The sequence below is a fragment of the Agelaius phoeniceus genome, chromosome 7, assembly GCF_051311805.1.
Source record: "Agelaius phoeniceus isolate bAgePho1 chromosome 7, bAgePho1.hap1, whole genome shotgun sequence".
Taxonomy (NCBI): domain Eukaryota; kingdom Metazoa; phylum Chordata; class Aves; order Passeriformes; family Icteridae; genus Agelaius; species Agelaius phoeniceus.
The window spans coordinates 24,311,584-24,329,674 of NC_135271.1; positions in this window are offsets into that span (position 1 = coordinate 24,311,584).

Below are 18,091 nucleotides of genomic sequence, written 5' to 3' on the forward strand. Positions count from 1 at the left end.
TACATTGCTCTTAGAAGGCTGGAACATTGCATAGTATAGCAGAGGTAGGTGTGTGTTTATATTATAGATTTCAGCAGCTTAATTCCAGTAACAGAAGGCAATAGAATGGTAGCCAGGTAAGAGACCTGTTATAAACACGTTACCTGAAGAATAAAAAATAATAGTCCTTGTTCTTTCAGTCCCAGGGAGCTAGGGACGTGATCCTATTAAGCTACATACAGTTACTTCATTTACATGAGACTGTACATCTTGATACTCAAGAGCCTCCCTCTCTTTGGTGCAGAAAAGCTGTATGTCCAGATGATTTCAACAAGAACAACAAGGGCTTTGCATGTCATAGACTCAACCAGCGACCAGCAGTGTGAAAATGTAAAAATGGACTCTGGAGAACATAATGCTGTCCCTACAAAATGTCATTAAGGCAGGTAAATTCTTGATACCAATTTTACACAAAGATGAGAAAGGAATTCAGATTTAGCTTTGTTCCAATTCCACATGCTTCTGTAAGAGGCTGGGCTCTAGCTAAGCACTTTGATTTTTTTAATTGGAAGGTGATCTCCAGTGAACTGATCATCCTCATCTTTTCCTGCCTACAGAAACCTCTGTCCTTCTTACAAAGAAGAAAAGCTGAGAAACAAAAGGCTCTATTTCCATTGTCTTAAAGCAGAACACTCATGATCTGAGAGTAGCCATCTGCAGGGATGAAAGGGAGGTTGGGTGAATGAATCACGTACAGAACAAAGCCAGCCAAAACTCCACCAGAAAGTAATGTTTACACCTGAACAGAGCTGCCCAGAGAGAGGAAGGAACAGACTGAAGGCAGAATCCCTTTCCAGCCTGATCACTAATTAATCTAATACTTGGAATATGATTTTTCTCTGTTTCTGAGAGACTTAAGGTGGTACATTCCTCAGAGACAGTGGAGGGGTCTGGGTCAGGGACCTCTTTGGCAGCACTCTGGCAAGAAGGGCAAGTTAGGGCACCCCAGCTCTCCCCACCCCAGCTCCGGGCAGCAGCCACAAAGCCAGGCCCTCCCCTTCTGAATGACCCACAGCTGTTCATTCAAGTTGTCTTTTTTGAAAGCCCCAGCTGTGATCTGAATGTAAAATATAGAGGAGAAGTAACTTCAGAGGCATTTAAACCAGGAAATTCTTCTTTGAGATATTTCATGCAGGATTTTTAATTTGAGTGGGTGATATGTCACCACTTATCTGAGAGAACATGAACTAAGAGCAGGGCATTCCAGCCCTGGGAAGGTACTCACCCCTCCTAGTTAGCAGCTAGGACTTTGGGGAGCCTGTAGGAATGCCCTGTCTCTGGCAGCCAAGTCGCTGTGTGGGGCTGCAGGCTGACTGCAGAACAACAACGGGCTGGAAATGTTGATTTTTTTGTCATTGTTGTTTGATTTGTAATTCCAGCAAGCAGCCACACCATAGCCCAATGAGATTCCTTTAGTGCCTTCTGACTGAGTAGCCGAAAGCCCTACCCTGGAGCCCAGGACAGGTGACAGTGCCTTTTTTTTTTTTTTTTAATCCTTCTCATTTAGGGAAGTTTCAATGCTGGGATGCTGGGTGGTTGGCCTGATCCAATCTCCTGGCTACTTGGAACTGATCAGTTTCAGTAAGAGAATTCAGAGTCCCAGATACTTTGAATGCAAATAAATGAAATTTTTACATACAAATTTGCCACTAAGCAAACACAGTGACTTAAGAGGAGACTATAAACTGGGAAAAAGGAGAACACTGAGTGGGAGAAGTATTTCAGATGTTGATCCTGTGAAGACCTTTACACTAATTACTTTTGACAAACACTGAGAATGAAAGGCTGCATCAATATGCTAACATTACTCACAGCAAAGTGTGGTTTTAGACTGCCACACCATTCGTCTTCTGCCTGATCTCTCTGCATCTTGCAGACATCCAGCAAACAGATTAGAGCATGGCTAACATGTCTGGGTTTAATTGGACATGCCCTCTTCTGCCCACAGATTCTGTCTGGAAGGAAGGGAGACTCTGAGGACCTTCATCACATTTATGTGATGAATTTCTACAGGTCCAATACCCAGCTGGAACTGCTACGTGGTAGCAACCCCAGGTAACTCAGTGTCCAAAAACCACAGATGTTTCCACAGGATCTGCACAGATCAGCTGTGGAGACCCTGCAAGCTGAGTCCAACACTTCCCACAAGTGTCAGAGGGGCTTGTGGTGCAAGTTGGAATCAGCTGTGAAGCCAGGGCAAAGTAAATTCAATGTTTCCCAAACCAGTGGGCTTGTGGTGCACGTGCAGACCATCTGTGAAATGCACAGATGATCTTCTGGCACTATCTTGTTATGTTTTTTCTTGACAGTACTTTGCCAGCATTCTGCAGAAATACATACAGTAGTTCTGGACTAGAAAAAGAGCCCAAGGAAAAAGATCTGATATGAGCCCTGGCCACTATTTTTGCTATAATTAAGAATATATTTCTAAGCTTGGGTCCTAACAGATACAATGTAAATACATATGCACCCAGAAGTGCCAGAAGCTTCAGGCTAGAAATCCCATCCTGGTACCATGAAAGCTAGCTTGGTATGAAGGCTGCAAAAAATATCCTTCTGGGAATCTGTTTGGGAGGGATAGGGGATGTTTAGCTGATGGATATGAACAGAAAGAAAAGGTTACCAAGTTTCACTTTTGTTAGAAAGTAAAATGCAGCAGAATCTGATTTTTGGTGGACATCAGGGTGAAAAGGAAGATGCAACTAAACCTTTCTAGCCTCTTTCTTGCTTCTGAAATAACTCAAAAAGCCACTTAGAGAGAGAAGAAACTGCAGGACTTTTAATCATCACCAGCAGGTCTTTAACCTCACAGGAAACAGAAAAGGAAGGACATACTGTAAAATATCCAGACAGACTAAAGGTCATTCTTCTTTCCCTCGGGATGAAACATTGCATCTCGCCTTAAGGACAAATATGCATCTACTATATACACACTGTCACACAGAACATCCACATCTCTTCACTGGCACTCGACAGTGGCACAGCAAGTTTACACTTTAAAATAGAGATAGCACAGCAGCAGTGAGCAAGAAAGCAAGCAACAAAATAGGAAAAAACCCAAGACACTTCTTCACAGTGACAGAAAGATTGACCCAAGCCAGAAATATTTAGTGGCTGTGTAGTTAAAATCACATATACTACAGCAAAATATTATTCTTGTGGAGTCTAAGTTGAGAGGTAGGAAATTAGTCTAATTAAGCAGCCCAGAGGAGAATACACTTTCTAGACTCACCAACATTTTCACAGATTTTTGGCAATTGACAAAACCTGCAGGACACACAACAACAGCACAGAGTAACCAGGCTGGCTGGGATAGTTACAGGAGGCTGAGGGGCAACCAAATATGTTGCCCTTGCCACACCTTTCACTGAGGGAAAACATCTTGGCTGAAGGACAGCTGGACACTTTCCTGTCAAAACACATTCCTTCACCCACAGAAAATTTCTTTAGGTTCTTGCAGTCAGTTGATTCATTTTTCAGCATCTAGTCTAAGACCTAGGAGGGGCCACCAGCTAAGAGTTTGGCTGCAGATAATTCACACATTTTCCTCTTTCTGTCTCAAAAGCCTGAGTGCCAGCAAGGGCTGGTGGTGCTCAGAACCCAGTGCTTGCTCCCTCAGGCAGCAGGGACTGACCACTATAAACAGGGCTGCTGGGATCTGCTTGCCTTTCTGAGGCCACCAGGTCTTTCAGGGAACCAAAAAGGCTTCCACTTTCCATAGCTAGAGGCACAGAAGAGAGATTTTCATCTCCAGCACTTTGTGCCTGCAGGAGGATGGAGATGGGCCTTCCAGCAACACATCACTGCAGCTAATGAGAAGGCACGGGGGCAACTGTGGGCAGAAAGGAGGAGGTTGAACACGAGGATGGTTCTTGCTGCAGCACTTCAGGACTTGTTGCTTATTCTTACATGCTGGTAATTTCCTTAAGCAGCAGGAAAAAATAATACCCTGTAAAGCTTCTCTTAAATGAGATATTATCAGCAAACTTACTCTTTGACTAATTACATTAGTTGCACCAGAGGGTTTAGGTTGGATATCAGGAAAAATTTCTTTGCTTGACAGGGTTATCAAGCATTGGAACAGGCTGCCCAGGGAAGTGCTGGAGTCACTATCCCTGGAGGTATTTAAGAGACATGTAGATGTAGCACTTCAAGACATGGTTTAGCGGTGGACTTGGTAGTGCTAGGGTAATGGTTGAACTCTAGGATCTTAAAAGTCTTTTCCAATCTAAAGGATTCTGTGATTCTATTTATAGACATAAGAAATGATGATTCAGAACCACTAAATTAAATTATCAAAACCAGTAAAGGGTGATGTCCTACCAGCTGTGGGCCCAACTCTCACACCCTTGTGCCAAGTCCTGCATAGGAGTGTGAGGGTAAGCAAGCAGAAGCAGGTTACAACACCCTTAATACACAGAAAAACTACAAAACACCAGGTTCCCAATCATGCCTAAAAAGTACTTGAAATCCTGGAGCTTTGCCTTAGCTCAACCACCCAAAACATGAACATTTCAAAATATAAATTGTCAGTGATGCCCTTATTCTACTCTGAGGCTGGAATCTGTATGGTCTTCGTTGGTGCCTTGGACAAAGGTGACCAGGACTCAGCTGCACACTCCAAGGGAAGGAAGCAACCTAGGAGAGTCACTGACAAAGGCTATCTTGAGCAGATGAGCTCAGGGACAGAGGCCTTGTCAGAGTGTGAATAGCCCATAGGAGATACTGCTCTCTCCACCAGTGCAACCCCACTGTGCAGCTGCTGTCCTTACACAAAAGGCATGCACCATCCAGGCAGCTGTGCCAGGGAGTGTGGAGACAGCTGTTCAGATGAGCCCTAACATCTGGGGAGAATGGCAAAACCCATTCAACACCCCCCTGTCACGGAGAGGAGAGGCAGCTCCCTCCTCCTCCTGTGCGTTCTTCTCCTGCAGGGTTTACAGCTTAGGTGGGTTCCTCTTCTCCTGGCTGGGAGAGCTGAACCACTCACTGAGGGCTTTCAGGGAGCCAGGGCCATGGCCTGGAGTGTGGGACAAGGCCAGGCCAGCAGAGGGAGGGCACGGGGCCTGCTGTTCTAGCAGGATTGAGGGGATGGAGCTGCTCAGCATTCCCTGCCCCGTCACACCTTCCCTGGGAGCCACAGGCTTAGGGGCTATGGAGACAGTGGTGCCACCAGCAGCCGGTGTCTGCCGCCTTTGAGGCCGGGTGCCATTGTCCCAGGGACTGGCACCGAAGCTGTTAACTCTCCCTGAGGGGATGGCGAGCTGGGGATTTCACATCTTGAGGAGGCTGGGCTTTCAGCAGCCACACCGCAAAGGGTGGGGGACACAAATCCCTTTAGAGAGAGCCTGAATTGCAGCACTGCTGAACAGCTTGAGCTGCAGAGGGGCCAGAGGAATCTCTCACTACTCCACACCCTGTAAATCCTTTGCTAATTGCTTTATTGCCATTATTTGTGAAGATAAAGGAAAAGGATTAATTAACTAAGAAAGAAGAGCACACATCTCACTAGATTGGCTCCATTAATTGATATGGGAGGGAGAAAAATCAATTAACAAATTCTTTTACCTTCCTGATCAGTCTGGAAACAGAGCTGTGTTGCTTTTTGGAAGGCAGCATTGAGAACAGTAAAAAACCAGTTCACTCTCCCAGTCAGCTACAGTTCATTCATCTGCAGTTTGCAGTTTACACCACTTAATCTGGTGTAAAGGCTGTGTTTTGCAGATATTTTGCAGTTCTATGACAAGAGGCTGAAACATAACAAAGTCAGAGACACGAAGCTTATGGGCACCAAGTCTCTAATTTTGCTGCCTCGCTCTTAGCGGAAGAGTACTTGATTGTATCACAAAAAAAAACAACAAAAAAAACCCCAAAAAACAAAAAACCAAAACAAAACAACCCCCAACCAAACAAAAAACTCTAAAAATAATTTTAACATGGACTTTGGTGTCCCCTGGCATTGTAAGTTAGATCATGATTTTCTGTAATGTAAGAGAAGGAGCAAAAGAAGTAGATGACAAGAATACCACATTTTGCTTGTCTTCTTGAACCTTTGCACAAATTCAGAGCTAGACTGAGATGCAGGAATCTACCCAAGATTCCTTTTGTATGCCATATTAGCTGAAGGAATGGTCCCCCAGGATAAGGCCTCAGAGGAAAGGAAGCATTTGATGAATGAGGTTAAAAAGGTCTCCATGTAGCTGTGTCATGCCTCAGTAAGGGCTTCTCCAGACAAGAATGATAGTGGTTTCCACTGCCTACACAAACAAGGGAGGCTATTCAGCATCTGTGTTGCAATGCAATAAAAAACAAACAAATAACAACCATCAGAAACCCAGCTCACCCTATTTCTACAGTTTCATCTAAAGCAATCAGAGTAAACTAGATATAATGTATTCAATTGTTTAAGCACTATAAATCATTACTTTGTGTTAAAAAACAAAGATGGGGGAGAGTTGTAGTTATCAACTGGGAATTACACAATTTGATTCTGATGTCTTGGGCAGCGATTCTTAAGTTTCACTGTCACTGTCTCCCAGGGACGAAATTAGTGAATAAAGGAGAAAAAGACAGTACAGGCACTGAAACAGAGAGAAAAAACTGCAAGAGAGGGACAGAGCAAGCTAATAAATAAAACAAGAGCCTGAAGGGAAGAGCTGCTTTGTCAGAATATAAATATTTCCCTTCCCCTTTTATCTTTAATGTGGTGCGAGGAGCTTATTAAGGGGAAGTGCAGCTCCGTCCCTGGAGTCCATCCACATAACCATGTAGGGAGCTCAGTCCAACACAACCAATGCAGCCACACACAAACTCTTCTCTGCTGGAAACAAATGTAATGTACCAAGTAATAAAAGGGAAAGCAGGAACCCACGGTGGTCATTACAACACTTATCGTGCCGGCCCTGGGGCTGCTTTACATTAATGGGCACCAGTGCTGCCCGGGGCCCTGGTCAGGGAGCTCAGCTCTCCTTGGGTCTCTCTTGCAGCCTGGAAGAGCAGACCTTATCCTCCCGGTACTGCAACACAGTGAGAAACAATGTGGCAGCTTATAACAAAGCGGGAGGGTGTGAATGAGTGTGCAAAGAGGGAAACGCTGCAGTGTGAAGAGCCCACACTGCACACTAAGCACTGAGGAAGAAGCTTTTCCTCCTAACCATGGCTCAGCACAGCTGTGGCTGGCAGCCAAGGCAAGGCCTGGCCTTCCTGCAGCGCTACACTAAGTCCCATGCACAGAGAGAACAGTAAAGCATAAAGCAAAATTTGGTATTAATGGCTCCTCTCTCTGAGATCTGGTTTCCAATAATGACTTGGTTCCCCTTCCCAATGCTGGCACCAGCTTCTCTTTGCCAGCCCTTCAAGATGTTCGACCATATGGCTGCACAAAGCTGCACCATCAGTCAAAGCCTCCCAGTCAGGAAGGGGACAGTTTCAAATTGCTGCCAGCAGTTCCTTTCCCACTATTTTCCTTGCCTGAGCTGTCACAGATACAGGTGTCAACCTGGCTTCTTTACTGCTTCATTCTTTTCATCTACCCTTAAAAAGAAGGTGGGGGGAAAGAGCAAAAAAGAAGAGCTTTGCATTTCCTCTACTCAGGCCTTAAAATGGAAAAATGAAGGGAATTCATTATTGGTGCTTGCTGATCCCTCCACCCCTACTGTTGCACCATTGCAGCCCTTTGAGCATGACAAAATGAGCTCCCCAGGCTTGATTATGCAAGCCACTAATTCCTCCTCTAGGCAAGGGGTGCTTGAGTTCCTTGGCTATACAATTTAGGTTTACCCAGCTTTTGGTTTTGCTTCTGTTTATAGAGGCAAACACTTGGCACGTTTGCATTAAAAATAGACCTGATTCTTCTTTTAGCCGTATGCTAGTGAGCAGGAAGAGACTGTCACATACAGACTGCTTTCAACTATTTTTCAGAAACATTTCAGGTTTTCTCCCACGATGCTTCCACATGAGCTCCTATCCCAATTATATTTTTTTCATCATGTTTGAAAAACAGATGACTTCAATTATTATCAGTAAACTGAATTTTCTTGAAAAGGCTTTCAACAAGTAGTTCTTTTCAAAAAAGTGATTTTGATAAAAATGTAATGAAAACCACGTATTTTTTTAAATCAATACTTGTAAAGATGGACAAAAGCAATAACAAATTTTTATACAACCCCCATGCCAGCTCCTGGATTTTTTTTTTTGCTGGCCCTGTTAGGAAACAAGCTCTCATACCCTAGGGAATTATTTAGCAAAATACCATTTGTGCTGGCTCTCAACTGCCTGACTTCAGCTGCAGCTTCCCTGGAGCTGGTAAGTGGCCTAGGTTTCCTCACCACCCACAGCCCTGGTGGTGAGCACCCAGAATCTGAAAGCATCTTAAAGGGAGAGTTGGTCTAGCTAAAAAAAACAAACAACAACAAAAACGGACCGGTTTTAAGACATGCTTTTGAAGCAAATCTAATTTTTTTAGATCTTTGATGTCTTAAGCCCAACTACCCTAAACATTCTTGGTAAACAGAGCACTTCTCTGGAATTCTGCTTAGCAAATTTGGGGTCTGGTGAATAGCTATTTTTCAGCTGCTCAGGTTGCTTCAGAGAGCCCAGAGTCACCATATCTGTGCAATACCTAGGGACCAATGCCTATAGACTTCATTCACAAAGAGCTGACCCTCGTGGTCAGGGAGAGTATTGAGTCACAGACACAGATGGAAATCAGATGGCTGCTGCAACTCCTAGCACCTTGCCCTGCCACCCTTCTGCAAGTGGCTGCCCCTCTTGCAGGGATCTCTGGGCCAAAAATAATGTGGTTCCAGGAATCACCTCAGTTTGGAGCTCAAAGAAGGGGAGTAACCTGGTGCTGGTGGGAGTAATCTGAACTGCCCCAATACAGTGAGGCATAAAACAACAGTCCTACAAAGGCTCTGAGCTGAGCATAGATGTTCTCACTCTGGAGAAAGCGATCTCCAGCACAGAGCAAGGATATCTGGAGACAGTCACCATTTCATCTTTACACAGGCTGTTTCATTAATCATCATCCTTCTCTACAATAACTTGCATTAATAAATCTCACTTGGCAGAAAATGCCTTTACTGTTGTGCCTAGGAAAGCACCAAAGATGACACTGCACTTGGATAATAACAATGATAACAATGCAATGGTGCATTTTAAAAGTCTACTGTCTCCCGAGCCAGGAGCCACTGATATGATGCTACCTCATTCAAATTCAGGTAAAAACAATTGATAGCACCCCACAAATTCCCAGAGATCAGCAACCTTAAAAAAATATTATCAATGTCTGTTGTCATATATTGCAAAGGTTCCATGTTGCTAGAGTTTTATACCTCCTTGATGTTTCTTGTAGGCGGCTCCTCTAGGCACCTGCCTCATCCTCCTTCTTCTTACAGCAGCCAACTAACTCCCATTCCCCCTCAGCCAACCAATCTACTTTTTTATAACACTCTTCTTATTGGCTACAGGTGTGGCCTGTTAAAATCAGGCCTGCTCCTAATCTTTAATAATTAAGCGAGCTGCAACTCTTTAGGGCATAAGATTACTTTCTATACTACCTTTATTTACCTGTAATCTATTCCCCTACAAATGTCCATACAGAGTTTCCAGAATTAGCACTCCTTCACCATCACCCAACACACCATGTGGGGAAGCTTCAGGATGCTAATGGAGGACTTGTTTGCTTTGCCCAGAAAGTAATTATTTTAATATTAGACCTCATTTCCCTACATTATCCCCTCCCTCCCACCCCCCAGCAACAGCCTTTATGAAAATAAACCAGTAGGAGTTTGGCAAAGACACCAGAATTAACATTTCTCCTTCAGCAGTTGCACTTTAATAGCTATCAGCAGTTGGAATTTCAGTTTTCACACCCCAGGCAAAATCCTGCACCTACAGCAGCACGGAGCTGGGAGGCAGGGTCAAACAGAGGGATGCCACATATTGCTGTTCCCAGCACCACTTCCTACAGCACAGGTCTGGCTGCGATGCTCACTCCTCGCCCCACGGGTGAGACCCGCCCCTGCCCGACATGCCCGATGCCCTCGAGTGCAGCCCCGGGAGCAGCACTGGGGACGGGAACCCGGGAGCGGCACTGGGGACGGGAACCCGGGAGCAGCACTGGGGACAGGCTCTCCCGCCGGCCTTGCCATGACCAGCACATGCCTGCTCACTCACATCAGAAAGGAAACAGCAACCTGCCAACCTTTATAATTTCCTTCAAAATCCTTTTTAATTTTCTTTTCTAGGGGTAACTTCGGCTCCAGGTGAAACCCTCAATCCTGTTTTTAAACACTCTCGAGTAGCACAAGCTTCGAACACTTTGGAGTGCTACAATATGAATATTTTCAGAGACAGTGAGTGCATATCTTTTCAATTTTAAAACTGTTGCTTTCTAAAATGGCTCATGAAGACTCACTCTGTAGTATGGATCCCTGCCTATTGAAAATTTCAATATAATTATGAACAAGTCCACCATTAAAATCATGGCTTTACTGGACATGTGTAGCAGCTGACCAATATATGGCTTTATGACTTTCTATCAGGTCAATAAGCTATAATCATTGAAAGAAAATCAGCTCACCCCAACAACATATTCAACAAAAGCCCCTCAGCAAACCACATCCAGCTGCACTCGTGTAAGGAAAGCAAACGAGAAACAGTTAAAATTTGAGCTTGAGAGCTGTACAGCTGTCTTTGAGATGCTGTGAGTTTTCAGTTCTCTCTAAACTTAAGGGCATCAGCTGTGAGAGCAATGAGAGCAGGATGTGTTATTTTTAGAAGTCAGGAGTGAAACAATCCACTACATCAAGCACATAAGAATTTGGCAGCAAATTAGGATTTGAGAGCTCTGATTACCTTCTCCAGACTGAGTCTGTGGATTATTAAATACTGTAATGTGTTTTAAGTCACAAGCATTTTCCTAGAATTTTATATAATTTAAAAACAAACAAACAAAACAAAAAACCCCAAACAACAAAACAACCACCGAAATCCTCCAAAGATTGAGATAAAAACCTAATACAAATATACACACATTCACAAAAAGTAACTGAATGCCCATTGTTCCAAGCAAAGAAAAGAAATTGTAACTGTGGTACAGGCAGATGTAGGGTTGCAAACAGCATGCAGATTGAGACTGAATTCAGAGCAGAATTGCAGATGTTACTTTGAATTTCCCAGCTTTGGTAGGTGCAAACCAGACATATGAGCCCATATGAGAAAATGTTACATGCAGCGGAAATCTATTTCAGACAGCACTGTTTCTTTAGCAGAATGGGATTTCTGTGATGCTTTGCTTTGCTCCATCTGCTTCTAATTATTGCTCAATTCAAACAGCTATTTCTGCATTGACTTGCAGGAATCTTAGAAGGCACCTTCTACGTAGGCAAGAAGCATAGCCCATAAATAATTTCAAAAAGTATTAAAGAGGGGAAGCTTCATAGCTTTTCATTCCAATCTGACTATGTGGTATTTAAATAAACCTCTGTGGCTTTCCAGTAACATAGTAGGAACTCCCAGGTGGCAGGGCTGGGGGAAGAGAGGGAGGAGAGCACTAAACATACTAATGAACATGTAATTAAGAAAATGGGCCCTCATTCCCTGCAGAGACTCCATGAGGAGGGAACTTATTTGAAGTGCTGTTTTCTGGTTCCCCTTCCTCCATGGAAGGAAATCAGCTGAATATCTCCAGCACCAGTCACAGTACCAGTGGTCCCAGCTCCAAGAGAGTGCAGTCAGTGCAGGCTGATACCACGGTAGAAATCATAGTTTGAAAGCAAGTGATTAAAAAAAAAGGTAAAGGAGAGCATTTGATGCTGGACCATAAACCCCAGGATCCCCCAGTTTCTCAGGAGAGCTGTCTGTGAACATTGGTGTTAGCCCTCTGCCCCTTGCCCTTAAACAGCATCTCTACACTGAAATACAGTTGGGTCACTGCAGCCTGGGGGCCCCTGTGGAAAGGGAAATTCTCCACATGGCAGCATCATCCATCTCCAGGCTTTGCAGGGATGCAGCAGGCAGTAGCCCTACACAGCCAACCTTCAAGTGCCCTGGAAACAGAGAACCACCACAGCAAGTGGGTCTCTAAGTATGACTGCGACCAAAGGAAAAAATAATTCTTTATAACAGCTTAAATGTAATTGTGGAGAACAGGGGTTCATTTGTGCAAGCCCATTAAGAAGAGGGAAAAGTAATTAAAATGTTTGTTTCTCTTTCCAATCCAATTTTGAAAGTGGAGTCGTTAAGGAAATTTCACCCTAAACATAGGATGGTAGCAGTGATTGGTAATTTAAGCATTCATGGGAGGAGACAGGATTTTGTAAACAGAGGCTTAGGAATTCCTCAGCCTCTTTAGACATCTGGCAGATTCTGTATTGAATAACAGCTCTTCTTCTCTTGTTTTCTAAGCTTTGGAAACAACATGTTTTTGGAGGCTGCACTCATCTTTAGTGAGTCTTAACCAAGCAAAGAGAAACCATTTGTTTGAACATCAGGCAGTGGCTTCCTGCCTGTATGATTATTAGATGGTAGAACCACATCCCAAGAGAGATGACAAGAGTACCATTATTCCAGGCATTTAAAATTAGACTAATTATACCACTATCATAGTAATAGCAGGACCTAAAAGATATAATGGATCTTTCCCATCTCGTATTTTTGGCTAAATCCAGGTCTTCTACCTACATCAACAAAGACAGGCTTTGATGAGTATCCTGCTGTTTCCATTGAAACAACTGAAAACTCAAACAGGAACTGCAACCCTTCAGTCTGTGCATTAAAGGAGATTTAAAATATAACCTCAAATAGATGAATCTATAGAAAGACAAAATGAAACCCAGGTTGGGCATGAATGACAAAAGACATATCACAATGCATCTGACCATTGCAGCAGCCCTCACAACCAAAGGTTATCAACAGGACAGTGATCAGAGCAACCAGTCACTAGGTCCACACCAGCTATGGGGCTAGAAGCAATACACAATTCAGTGTTCAAAAATATTGTGGCACCATCTGCAGTGAGCTGGGAAAATTTATGCATAAACTTGAGGAACTTGGCTGTTTTTCATTAAAGTTTTACATACCTCAGTTGTATCAGCCTTACACTGCTAGAGCTGCACACAGAAATGCTCCCTGGTAAGAGACTGGTTGCCTTAATGGCAGCTGACAAATGAGACAGCTCTATGGAATTGGTTGCCCCAGGGAAGGAGAACCAGTTTATTTTAGCTTTTCTGCAGGGTTTTGTAATGGTGCAGCTCCTTCAGGAAGGACATAGAGATCAAGTGTTAGCATTTGTCTTTGGCCTCAGAAACTGAAGGGGGGTTTATAGAAGGTGGAATTGCACAGAAGGAGCAAAATCACTGGGTTTTGGAGGAAAAAGGGATGTTAGATAGATAGTCCAGACTAGGTCAAGGATCCATAGTATGGACAAGAGATGTGAGGGAATATTGTTCTGGGAAGAGGAGCCTCAACCACAAAGACATTAGTTAGCATCCTGAAACACATTGCATGGCTATGAGAGCAGGTAGGTATGGCTATATATATTTTTGCTTGGATCTCTATTAGTTTTAGAATTATAAAGCAAGGAGTGCCTCTGCTAGAGACCTTTGCATATCTGTGAGTCATTTTCACAGACACTGGGAGAAGCTCAGGATAAACTGGAGCATCCATGAGACTGAGACTCCTGCAGAAACCAAGAGGAGGTGGCCAGCCCAGGGAGCCTGGGGCAGGTCCATCCCAAGCAGTTCTTCTCCTGGTGCTGCCCAGGCTGATAAATCACATATCCCAGTGCATACAGAATTGGCCAAAATCAGCTACAGCAGACTAGAAAGTGTCTAGCCAACACACTAGGTCAGAAACACCTTTTAAGATTTAAAGGATCAGCAAGCAAGTTTGCATGTGCCTATGCTACATCCAGATTTTGTAAAGCAGGATCTTCCTCGCTGATGGAAAGACGACAGCAGACACAAATGTCATCTTTTCCAACTGTTTCTGGAATCTTCCTTTCTTCATACTGCCGTATATTGCACCCAGACATAATGATGACAGGGCCTGGTGGGTAATACTGCTGCCAATAGAGAATTTGTCTTGTTCAAAAGGCACCTAGCCTGAGAAACTGACATAGGGAGGGATTTCTAGGGTTCTATACCAAAGGCGTTCTGCAGCCCTAAACCCTGAGAAAGCACATTAAATTCAGTTTAAAGAAACAGGGGATTTCAAAGTATCATGAAAGGGTTAAAATGTAACTGATGTCCTCAATGAACTGCTGAGTGGGGGATGAGCAGATCAGGTTTTGTTTTCTTATTCACGGATCTTAGAGATAAAGGCAATCATCAGCCTGATAGCTCATCCTTGTGAATGCTTTCTAAAGTTTCCCCCCCCCCCCCCCCCGTGTGACCATAAATGTGGAAGACAGTGCTACTTCCCTGTATCCTTTGGGATACTACTTCATAAACTAATAATTATTTCATAAATCCGTGATGCAAAGGGCTTTTACCTTTCTCGCTGTGGGAAGCCACATCGCCTCCAGCAGCATCCCCTTCCTTTTGTCACCTGTGCCCTCCCCATATGTTCTTTTCAATCAGTTTCTTATGTCTTCCATCTAATTTCAAATTAAGGGTTCCGTGGTGGGCGGCAAGGTTTTGCTTTTCCCACTCCCTGCCCATGAAATACGAGGCTCTCCCGTTTCACTACAGAAAGACTGGATTTCTTTGATGAGCTCCGACAAGATGTAATTTAGACTAATCTATCAGACTGATAGAAATGCAAGCAGATATAATACTGTGAACTTATTTTATTTCTCATTATGCAAATAATTATGTAAAATAGGCAAGTGCATAATTTCCCCCCCAGGCTCCAGGCATTTCTCCAGTAAGCTTTAGGGAGCGCAAATTTTGATGTTCTTAGCTCAATAGCCTGTCTGATCATGTAAGACTGTATGTAAGCATGCTTCAAAATGTCGAGGTTAAAAGTGTCATAAAAGTTATTTACTAAAAGTAACTGGACAAATCTCACAGCTCAGGCGGTGGCACCACACTTTGGCAGTGTTGGTTAGCAGGAGGTCAAGTGAGGTTCGGTCCAGCAAGTTTCAGTGGGTGGAAAGGACAAGGGGAAACCATGGCCTTTGTTCTTCTGAGGGCAAGGAGGACTGAAAGCCTTGCAACAGGTAGTCTGAAAATGTTCTCCCTCAGGCACACAAAATAAGTGGTGGGGCAGGGAGGGGGTGTTTTGTTTTGATTTCCCTCCCCTCATGGGAAGAGTTTTCTATCAGATGGGATAGGAAACAATGAAAATTATATTGGCACCATCGAAGGAGGCTTTAAAAGAGCAGGAAAAGACATCATGTAGGGATGCCACTCCTCACTTTGACTTAGCTTGGAAGTTGAACTGGATTTATTTTTAAATGAGTAAAAAGACAGATAATTGTTAGTTCCTAACAATTCCTCCCTATGCACAGTAGTCTAGTCAGACAACTCCAGAGCTGGTATCAACACCAGAGACTGTAAATTTATTCTGGAATCTAGGACACGCCAGGATTTTGCTTGTGAAGGTTTACTGCTGGCAGACCATGCAGTGTACTTAGAACATTAGCAGTTAGGAGATTTTTAGAGAAAACTTTCTGAATTGCTCTGTGGTTGCAATAGACAACTTGTCAGATGCTGCAAGTCTTGTGCAGTGTGTTTGTTCTGGGTGACTGATAACCCGGCTGCTGTGCTTACTGTGCTGACGAGGATCCCTCCTGTTGTGAGAAAATTTAAGTAATTTTGCAGGTTGCTGTTTGAACTGTAGTTGATGGTACTTACAGAGGTTCTGGATTCTTTGGACTAACCTGTGTTCCAGAATCATGAATTCAATTCTTTTCTTTTCTTTTCTTTTCCTCTTTCCCTTCTCTTTATTGTCCCCTGAAATTTGTCAGGATCTCTTAGATCAATATAGGAGTCTGGGATTTTCTTATACCACAGTGTGTTATTGTGAGGCAACTGCCATTGCCTCTCTCTGTGACTGTTTCCCATCTCCCCGTGGGTCTAAAGAGAAAAAAGATCTTGGAATTTGGTAACATACCCAAGAGACTTTCTTCATCCATTTTAGTAAATCCTGTTGCACATTCCTGCCACCTGGGATGCCTAGCAGCATCATTCCATGTGAAAAGTTTACTCTCTTCTCTTCCTAAGAAATAATCTAGGACATTATCCTTCTTCCTTTCTGCCTACCTTTTCACTTTTTCCCCCTTTTGCTTCACTTTGATTCTACATTATATTCATAAGTGTAAAGGATGTTTTTGTAGCACGTATCAGAGATCACAGTCATCATTTTGGTCATTCCATGGTTTGGACGAACGACTCAAACAAAAACTGAGGGAGTCACTGATGCCCTTTGCCCTGTCTTGTAAATAAACGTGCAGTTAAAGCCTTGCCACTTGATTTGACCCACCTTACTCTGAATAGTTCCTGTCACTGTCTCCCCATTGCTGAGAGGAGTTTCTTTACATACAGAAATCAGAATGAGGAATCCATGGGGGCAGAAAGTTAGAGGTTGCTTTACCTTCTCTGCATTGTCATTGCCTGCCAGTGAAACATCTCATATCATCCAATGTTTTTCCTAGTGAATATCACAGAATGCTTTGTAGAAGAAGACAGTCATATAAACCAAAGCAAAAAAGAGAGGCTTTTAGGTGATTATTACAGATTGAGGGGGTAGAAGGGGAAAGGAGGAAACCAACCCCCCCCCTCGCAAACAAATGAAGTCAAACCAAACCAAAAAAAACCCAAACAAATGTACAAAAGACCCAACAAAAACCAAAAAATAAAACAAAACCAAACCAAACCAAAACCAAACCAAACAACCAAGCCAAACCAGATCAAAACAAAAAAACTGCAACCAACCCCCAAAAAACCCCAAACAAAACTATGGAAAGAATAATTTTACTGAAAGCTACTAGTGGCCAAAAACCAAACAACAAAGCAGACAAATTCATGTCCCATGCATGGTTATTTAGGTGAAGAGTATCACAAAAATATCCTCAGTCAATAGGTGTAGGAAAGCAAGAAATTTTGATAAAAAGCCTTAAAAATCTGAAAAAGTGAAGTTCCTCTAAGGCACTCTTAAACAGCTAAAACTGAGAGAGTGGAGAAGACGTTTCTTTTCCAGAAAGAGCTGTTGCAGCCATGACTAGCTAGTCCTTCCCATATATATTTTTTTATATGCACAGTATTATTTTTAAAAACATCTCCATTAAGAGGAGTAAATTCATTTTAGCAAGCCCATTTATAACTGTCAACTTCTCTTAAGAAATGTAACAAAAGCTGCAGCACCATGGTCTTATTGGCATGAGTACACATTGTTCTTGAGCAGTAGAGGATATGGAAAACATTTGTCCAACAATTGCTGTTGGAGCTCCCTGAGCCAAACAACCAAACCCTGCTCTCTTTAACTGCCCTGGAGGATGGTACGGATCGTTGTCTTTGCTTAGCTGCTAACAGAAGCACAATCCTGAGCAAAGGAGTGAAAGTAAGAATTTGAGTACTGCAGTTCAGGGGGACCTGTGTCCTCAAAGGGAAGGATAGGGTAAGTGGAATAATACTTAGCTTGGGCCTGTGTGTGAGCACAAACTCTCATGGGTCAGTGAAGCAGAAGCAGGCCTTGTTGCAGAGCTTTTATCAAGCACAGCCCTTCTGTGCTGCCGAAGACACGCTCTGCCTACACAGAGGCTGGACGGTCCCAGCTCCCTGTGCTTTGGCAGCGCACCCCAAAACACAGCTATGCTGCAAACCCCACATTCCTGTCCTTAGCAAATGTATGCTGGTGCCTAGTTCTAGATCTTCTTGGCCTAGCAGGCCAGTAACAGGGGTCTCCCCACCTATGCCATTTTCTCTCCTGCAGGCAGGGTACTTTCACAGAGGAACTCCTGGGTTTTCACTGTTTTATTGAGTCTCTTAAAGAATCGCAGTAGTGCAAGTGGGGATTTAAAATTTCTCCTCTTTGCTTAGGTAACACTGGACGTTTAAAAAAGAAGCTGCCTTCCCCCAGCTAGGGCTTAGATCTGCATGAATAA